We start from the raw sequence: 9,541 nt of genomic DNA, 5'->3' as shown, positions 1-9,541 counted from the left end.
AGGAGGAGGGCGGGGAGGGAGCACGGGGTCGCCATTGCCGGCGTGGCGGCGAGGGGAGCTAGCTCAGCTGGAGGTGGGGGGTAGTGGGAGAGTGGGACTGTGTGGGGGTGGTGGTACAGTGGAGCAGTGCGGGGCGGCGTGTGTGGATTTGTTTGGTCTGGCTGTTTAAATGTTGGCGAGGCGCAATGGCGCGGAGGTAGAGGAGGAGGAGAGCGGTGGCGGTGGTGAGTCCGTGGTCCGTGGCGTGGGGCAGTGCGCCTGCACGGCGGCACGCGGGGGCGAGGTGGGCGGTGGGGCTGGCAAGGCAATGGCATCCCTTCCCGGGTTCCCCGCCCTCGGATGCCGTTGGCGGGTGGTCAATGCGGTTTTGACGAGGGATCCAGGCCGCGCGATTCTGGTCGCACGGTGTACACCTGCGCTTGTAGTAAGTGGGCCCCGTGTGCGCGCGTCCACTGGCCGGAGCATTTACTGCAGTTTTCCTCCTACGTGAAATGCCCCAAGTTTGTACAGTACGCTGCGCCTTGTAGTAGTAGTACTACGAGTAGTATTTCAAACAGGAAGTGGATCGTAAACGAATAAATTTTGTAATGTTAATGTCCCCGTGACACCGTGAGGCACAGCGCGTTTGGCCTCTCGGCCACCAGCACTTGTAGCTGATCGTATGTATACTCGTCAACGTTGTTTACCAAATTCTGTCGCACCACGGGTCGACACGCACTTGGCACGGAGCCGGCCGGCGCATCCACGGTCCTATGCACGTCGCACCCCAAGAACAGGACCCATTGGAACTCTGTCCAAAGATTCGTGCCCATACGCACACGATGATACGAACCGTCCAAAACTCGAGGCCAACAACATCGATCGTAGCACCGGTAAACGATAATGTAACAAACCCCCTTGTTTTTTACTCGTCCGACTCGATCTCTCTCACACGCGGGCATCGATCGTTTTTACCGAACCAATGTTTGCCTTGGTTCCGTTCCACCAAGCTCAGCGCTGTTCGTTTTCTCCAAAGAAATAGTTAAATATACGTCGTGAGTGTCTAAACTTGTTTTGTGCGATCGGTTTGATGCCCCTAACCTTGAAATGCGCAAAAGTGCTGCCCCAACTTGTCATGTGGTTTAAATACAGTGCCTCCAGACGTATTTCGCGGCATGCACCGCCCGCGTGGCACGCCAGCGTGTCACCGGCCCACATGTCCGTGGCTCTCGACGATGGAGGGGCTAGGTGAGGCGCGCGGCCTGGTTTTCTTGTATGCAGAAAACCCCATGGGCTTCAATAATTATCTCAAAAAAGCCCTCGATCCCCAAATCCCCTCGATTCGTGAAACAGAAACCTAATTCCTAACCCTAGGTAGGCGACGACGGCGGCAGTGGACTTCTTTGGTTGCTCGCTGTCGACGAGCAGTTGAATGAGAGCAGGAGGCCAGGGCGCGACCGTGAGCTCTTTCTCTGCTCCGCCTTCTCCTCTGATGCTTGGGTGGCGCCGGCGTGTTGAGGCGCGACGACGAGGAATGGAAGCAGACAGTGGTGTGCTACTAGGGATCGAAGAGTAGCTCTCAGGTGATGATCCTCCAATTCTTATGAATCATGTATGCATGTGTGTTGTGTTATTTGCTTAGAAATATATGATGCCCGGAGTGAACTTTGGCCTACCAAAGTACGATTTTGATCGTCAGTTCAATGGTGTGGATAGCATGGCAGGGAATTGCTACCACCGTATCCCCCCTGCTCGCCGTGTTGCAAATGAAGACATGGACGTAGGCAGGAAGTTCTCAGGTCGCCAGTATGAGGTAAATTTCAGTATGGTTCACTGACGACCTAAAAGTATAAGGGATCAATCATAGTCCTTTCGATAAGTAAGAGTTTCGAATCCAACGAGAAGCAGAAGAAAATGACGAGCGGTTTTCGGCAAGGTATTGTCTGCAGGCACTGAAATTGTCGGTAACAGATAGTTCGATAGCAAGGTAATTCGTAACGAGCAACAAGTAGCAATAGTACCAATAGGTGCAGCAAGGTATCACAATCCTTTTTATAGCAAATGACAAGCCAGAACTTTATCTTATAGCAAATAAAACGTTCTTGAGGACACATGGAAACTTCGTCTAGTCACTTTCATCATGCTTGTTTGATTCGCATTCGCTACTTTGATAATTTGATATGTGGGTGGACCGATGCTTAGGTGATGTTCTTACCTGAACAAGCCTATCACTTGTGATTACCCCCTCTCGCAAGCATCCGCAACCACGAAAGAAGAATTAAGATAAATCTAACCATAGCATGAAACATATGGATCAAAATCAGCCCCTTACAGAATAGCACATAAACTAGGTTTAAACTTTCGTCACTCTAGCAACCTATCATCTAATAATTATTCCACAATGCATTCTCTTATGCCAAAAGATGGTGAAATATCATGTAGTCAACGTTCACATACCACCACTAAGGGAATCGCAACATACACATCATCAAAATATCGAATGAATCCCAAATTCACATGATTACTTATGACAAGACTTCTCTCATGTCCTCAAGAACAAAAATAACTACTCACAAATCATATTCATGTTCAAGATTGGAGGGGTATTGAATAGCATCATGGATCTAAACATATAATCTTCCACCAAATAAACCAACCACCATGAACTACAAGATGTAATCAACACTAGTAGCAACCCACAGATACCAATATGAGGTTTTGATACAAAAATTGAATACAAGAGATGAACTAGATTTTGAGATGAGATGGTGTTGGTGAAGATGTTGATGAACATTGGTCCTCCCATGATAAGTGGGTTGTTGGCGATGACAATGGCTTCGATTTCTCTCTCCCGGAGGGAAGTTTCCCCGACGGAATCACTCTGTCGGAGAGCAAAAGTGCTCCTGCCCAGGTTCCGCCTCGAGACAGTGGCACTTCGTCCCGAAAGCTCTCTCTCTCTCTCTCTCTCTATTTTTCTAGGGCAAATGGGGTTATATACCAGAAGATTGGCCCCGGAGGCCTGCCAGGATCACCACAAGCTCGTGGGGGCACGCCCAGGGGGTAGGGCGTGCCCCACAGACTTATGGTTGTCTAGTGGGTCCCCCTCTAGTATTCATTTCGCCAATAATTTTAATATATTTCAAAATAATTCTCTGCTAGTTTTCAGCTCATTTGGAGATGTTCAGAAAAATTGCCTCCAATATAGCCATTTCCGGTCCAGAATTCCAGTTGCCGGCAATCTCCCTCTTTATATAATTCTTGCAAAGTAAGAGAGAAAAGACATAAGAATTGTATTACAAAGTGAAATAACATTCCATAATGCAATAAATATCAACATAAAAACATGATGCAAAATGGACGTATCAACTCCACCAAGCTTAGAACTCGATTGTCCTCAAATTGGGAGGGAGCCCGGGGTCGCCATTGCTGGTGTGGCAACGAGGGGAGCTAGCTCAGCTGGAGCTGGAGATAGGGGATAGTGGGAGAGTGGTATTGTGTGGGTGGTGGTACAGTGGAGCAGTACGGGCGACGTGTGTGGATTTGTTTGGTTTGGATGTTTAAATGTTGGAGAGGCGCAATGGCGCGGTGGTAGAGGAGGAGAGCGGTGGGTGATGAGAGACTCTGTGGCGTGGGCAGTGCGCCTGCACGATGACACGCGGGGGCTAGGTGGGCAGTGGGTCTCCCCGCCCTCGGGCGCTGTTGGGTGGGTGGTCAGAGAAACCTCAATGCGACAACAACGCGCACTTTGTTCATCTTTTGTTCGGTTTGGTCGGCCGCTCGCTTGGCGTCCGCCCTCTTTTTGTTATGTGTCGATCGTGGGTCCAGCACGATATTTGTCAGCCGTGCATCTAACGCGTGTGTCGACACATTAATTTTAAAAGGCTCGCGACCTAGATCATGCCGGCAGCCATGCATTGCCCAAATTTCATGTCGGCGTCATGCCAGTGGCCGACATACAATGCCAGCCTCCAAAAAAATAGCACACAGTTCTGCTGATGCACTTGCCAGCGGGCGACACACATGCCAGCACACAAAAAGGCGCAGGAACTCGACCACGCCATCTCGGTCGTGGTCATGCCAGCACACTTGCCAGCATACAAAAAAAGATGGCGCTCTCCGCCATAGATCACTCGTCGTCGAACTTGAGCATGTCGGCATGCATCTTATCGAACCATGGCCTCTTCCTCGATGACACGATGTTCAGGTCCACCTTCATGATCTCCACTCCCGTCATCATGCTAGCGAGCACCACTTCATCCGCCTTGGTCTTGGTATTGGCACCTTCGATCTCGAGCATCTTGGCTTGCTTCTCCGCCTCTATCTCAAGCATCCTGACTTGCTTCTCCCCGTCCATCTCAAGCCTCCTCATTTGGATCTCCATGAAGGCGTTCATTTGCTCTTCCTTGTCTTGCTGGCGCTTCTTCTCCCTTCTGTCCTTTTTGCTCATCATGCCCTCCACGGTTGCAAGCAAGGCGATTGTGTTGGGGAACGTAGTAATTTCAAAAAATTTCCTACGCACACGCAAGATCATGGTGATGATATAGCAACGAGGGGAGAGTGTTGTCTACGTACCCTCGTAGACCGAAGCGGAAGCGTTGACGCAACGTAGAGGAAGTAGTCGTACGTCCTCCGGTTCAACCGATCCAAGTACCGTTACTCCGGCACCTCCGAGTTCTTGACACGCGTACAACTCGATGACGCACCCTCGATCTCCGATCCAGCAGAGGCGCCGAGGGGGAGTTCCGTCAGCACGACGGCGTGGTGACGATCTTGATGTTCTCCTGTTGCAGGGCTTCGCCTAAGCACCGCTACAATATGATCGAGGTGTAATATCGTGGAGGGGGGCACCGCACACGGCTAAGGAACGATCAATGATCAACTTGTGTGTGCTAGGGTGCCCCCTTACCCCCGTATATAAAGGAGGGAGGGAGGAGGTGGCCGGCCCTAGGGGGGGCGCGCCATGAGGAGGGGGAAACCTACTCCAAGTAGGTTTCCCTCTCTTTTCCTTATCTTATTTGGAGGGGGAAGGAAAGAGTACTAGTATTAGGAAGTAGTACTAGTAGTAGTAATAGGAAGAGGGGGAAGGAGAAAGGAAAGGGGGGGCCGGCCCCCTTCCCCAATTCGGATGGGGCTTGGGGGGGCGCGCCCCCTTCCCTTGCTCCTTCTCTCTTCCTCCTACATGGGCCCAATAAGGCCCATATACCTCCCGGGGGGTTCCGGTAACCTCCCGGGGCTCCAAACTTCTCCGGAACCTTTCCGGTGTCCAAATATATCCGTCCAATATATCAATCTTTATGTCTCGACCATTTCGAGACTCCTCGTCATGTCCGTAATCATATCCGGGACTCCGAACAACCTTCGGTACATCAAAATACATAAACTCATAATATAACTGTCATCGAAACCTTAAGCGTGCGGACCCTACGGTTCGAGAACGATGTAGACATGACTGAGACACATCTCTGGTCAATAACCAATAGCGGGACCTGGATGCCCATATTGGTTCCTACATATTCTACGAAGATCTTTATCGGTCAAACCGCATAACAACATACGTTGTTCCCTTTATCATCGGTATGTTACTTGTCCGAGATTCGATCGTCGGTATCCAATACCTAGTTCAATCTCGTTATCGACAAGTCTCTTTACTCATTCTGTAATACTTCATCTTATAACTAACTCATTAGTTACATGCTTGCAAGGCTTAGGTGATGAGCATTGCCGAGAGGGCCCAGAGATACCTCTCCGACAATCGGAGTGACAAAACCTAATCTCGAATTATGCTAACTCAACATGTACCTTCGGAGACACCTGTAGTACTCCTTTATAATCACCCAGTTACGTTGTGACGTTTGGTAGTACCCAAAGTGTTCCTCCGGTAAACGGGAGTTACACAATTCTCATAGTTACAGGAACATGTATAAGTCATGAAGGAAGCAATAGCAGAATACTAAACGATCAAGTGCTAAGCTAACGGGATGGGTCATGTCAATCACCTCATTCTCCTAATGATGTGATCCCATTAATCAAATGACAACACATGTCAATGGTTAGGAAACATAACCATCTTTGATTAATGAGCTAGTCAAGTAGAGGCATACTAGTGACTATATGTTTGTCTATGTATTCACACATGTATCATGTTTCCGGTTAATACAATTCTAGCATGAATAATAAACATTTATCATGATATGACGAAATAAATAATAACTTTATTATTGCCTCTAGGGCATATTTCCTTCAGTCTCCCACTTGCACTAGAGTCAATAATCTAGATCACCATGTGATTAATATCGATAGTTCACATCATCATGTGATTAACACCCATAGTTCATATCGCCATGTGACCAACACCCAAAGGGTTTACTAGATTCGGTAATCTAGTTCACATCGCTATGCGATTAACACCCAAAGAGTACTAAGGTGTGATCATGTTTTGCTTGTGGGAGAATCTTAGTCAACAGTCTTTCACATTCAGATCCGTTATGTATTTTGCAATTTTCTATGTCTACAATGTTCTGCACGGAGCTACTCTAGCTAATTGCTCCCACTTTCAATATGTATCTAGATCGAGACTTGGAGTCATCCAGATCAGTGTCAAAACTTGCATCGACGTAACCCTTTACGGCGAACCTTTTTTTTTACGTCCATAATCGAGAAACATATCCTTATTTCACTAAGGATAATTCTGACCGCTGTCCAGTGATCTACTCCTAAATCACTATTGTACTCCCTTGCCAAATCAGTGGTAGGGCATACAATAGATCTGGTATATAGCATGGCATATTTTATAGAACCTATGACTGAGGCATAGGGAATGACTTTCATTCTCTTTCTATCTTCTGCCGTGGTCGGGTTTTGAGTCTTACTCAACTTCACACCTTGTAATACAGGCAAGAACTCTTTCTTTGTCTGCTCCATTTTGAACTACTTCAAAATCTTGTCAAGGTATGTACTCATTGAAAAAACTTATCAAGCGTCTTGATCTATCTCTATAGATCTTGAAGCTCAATATGTAAGTAGCTTCACCAAAGTCTTTCTTTGAAAAACTCCTTTCAAACACTCCTTTATGCTTTGCAGAATAATTCTACATTATTTCCGATCAACAATATGTCATTCACATATACTTATCAGAAATGCTGTAGTGCTCCCACTCACTTTCTTGTAAATACAGGCTTCACCGCGAGTCTGTATCAAAACTATATGCTTTGATCAACTTATCAAAGCATATATTCCAACTTTGAGATGCTTACACCAGTCCATAGATGGATCGCTGGAATTTGCATATTTTGTTAACACCTTTAGGATTGACAAAAACTTCTGGTTGCATCATATACAACTCTTCTTTAATAAATCTATTAAGGAATGCAGTTTTGTTTATCCATTTGCCAGATTTCATAAAATGCGGCAATTGCTAACATGATTCGGACAAACTTAAGCATAGATACGAGTGAGAAACTCTCATCGTAGTCAACACCTTGAACTTGTCGAAAAACTTTTGCGACAATTCTAGCTTTGTAGATAGTAACACTACTATCAGCGTCCGTCTTCCTCTTGAAGATCCATTTATTCTCAATTGCTTGCCGATCATCGGGCAAGTCAACCAAAGTCCATACTTTGTTCTCATACATGGATCCCATCTCAGATTTCATGGCCTCAAGCCATTTTGCGGAATCTGGGCTTACCATCGCTTCTTCATAGTTTGTAGGTTCATCATGATCTAGTAGCATGACTTCCAGGACAGGATTACCGTACCACTCTGGCGTGGATCTTACTCTGGTTGATCTACGAGGTTCAGTAGTATCTTGTTCTGAAGTTTCATGATTATCATCATTAGCTTCCTCACTAACTGGTGTAGGTGTCACAGAAACAGTTTTCTGTGATGTACTACTTTCCAATAAGGGAGCAGGTACAGTTACCTCGTCAAGTTCTACTTTCCTCCCACTCACTTCTTTTGAGAGAAACTCCTTCTCCAGAAAATTTCCGAATTTAGCAACAAAAGTCTTGCCTTCGGATCTGTGATAGAAGGTGTATCCAATAGTTTCCTTTGGATATCCTATGAAGACGCACTTCTCCGATTTGAGTTTGAGCTTATCATGATGAAACTTTTTCATATAAGCATCGCAACCCCAAATTTAAGAAACGACAGCTTAGGTTTCTTGCCAAACCATAGTTCACACGGTGTCGTCTCAACGGATTTAGATGGTGCCCTATTTAACGTGAATGCAGCTGTCTCTAATGCATAACCCCAAAATGATAGTGGTAGATCGGTAAGAGACATCATAGATCGCACCATATCTAATAAAGTACGGTTATGACGTTCGGACACACCATTACATTGTGGTGTTCTAGGTGGCATGAGTAGTGAAACTATTTCACATTGTTTTTAACTGAAGGCCAAACTCGTAACTCAAATACTCTTCTCTACGATCAGATCGTAGAAACTTTATTTTCTTATTACGATGATTTTTCACTTCACTCTGAAATTCGTTGAACTTTTCAAATGTTTCAGACTTATGTTTCATCAAGTAGATACACTCATATCTGCTCAAATCATCTGTGAAGATCAGAAAATAATGATACCTGTCGCGAGCCTTAATATTCATCGGACCACATACATCAGTATGTATGATTTCCAACAAATCTAGTGCTCGCTTCATTGTTCCGAAGAACAGAGTCTTAGTCATCTTGCCCATGAGGCATGGTTCGCAAGCATCAACTGATTCATAATCAAGTGATTCCAAAAGCCCATCAGTATGGAGTTTCTTCATGCGCTTTACACCAATATGACCTAAACGGCAGTGCTACAAACAAGTTGCACTTATCATTATTAACTTTGCATCTTTTGGTTTCAATATTATGATTATGTGTATCACTACGATCGAGATCCAACGAACTATTTTCATTGGGTGTGTAACCATATAAGGTTTCATTCATGTAAACAGAACAACAATTTATTCTCTTACTTAAATGAATAACTGTATTACAATAAACATGATCAAATCATATTCATGCTCAACGCAAACACCAAATAACACTTATTCAGGTTCAACACTAATCCCGAAAGTATAGGGAGTGTGCGACGATGATCATATCAATCTTGGAAACACTTCCAACACACATCGTCACTTCACCCTTAACTAGTCTCTGTTTATTCTGCAACTCCCGTTTCGAGTTACTAATCTTAGCAACTGAACTAGTATCAAATACTGAGGGGTTGCTATAAACACTAGTAAAGTACACATCAATAACATGTATATCAAATATACTTATGTTCACTTTGCCATCCTTTTTATCCGCCAATCACTTGGGGTAGTTCCGCTTCCAGTGACCAGTCCCTTTGCAGTAAAAGCATTTAGTCTCAGGCTTAGGATCAGACTTGGGTTTCTTCACTTGAGCAGCAACTTGCTTGCCGTTCTTCTTGAAGTTCCCCTTCTTCCCTTTGCCCTTTTCTTGAAACTAGTGATCTTGTCAACCATCAACACTTGATGTTTTCCTTGATTTCTACCTTCGTCAATTTCCGCATTACGAAGAGCTTGGGAATCGTTTTTGTTATCCCTTG

The sequence above is a fragment of the Triticum dicoccoides genome, chromosome 5B (assembly GCF_002162155.2).
Source record: "Triticum dicoccoides isolate Atlit2015 ecotype Zavitan chromosome 5B, WEW_v2.0, whole genome shotgun sequence".
Classification (NCBI taxonomy): domain Eukaryota; kingdom Viridiplantae; phylum Streptophyta; class Magnoliopsida; order Poales; family Poaceae; genus Triticum; species Triticum dicoccoides.
The sequence above is the reverse complement of the archived record's forward strand: the minus strand, read 5'-3'. Positions refer to the sequence as shown.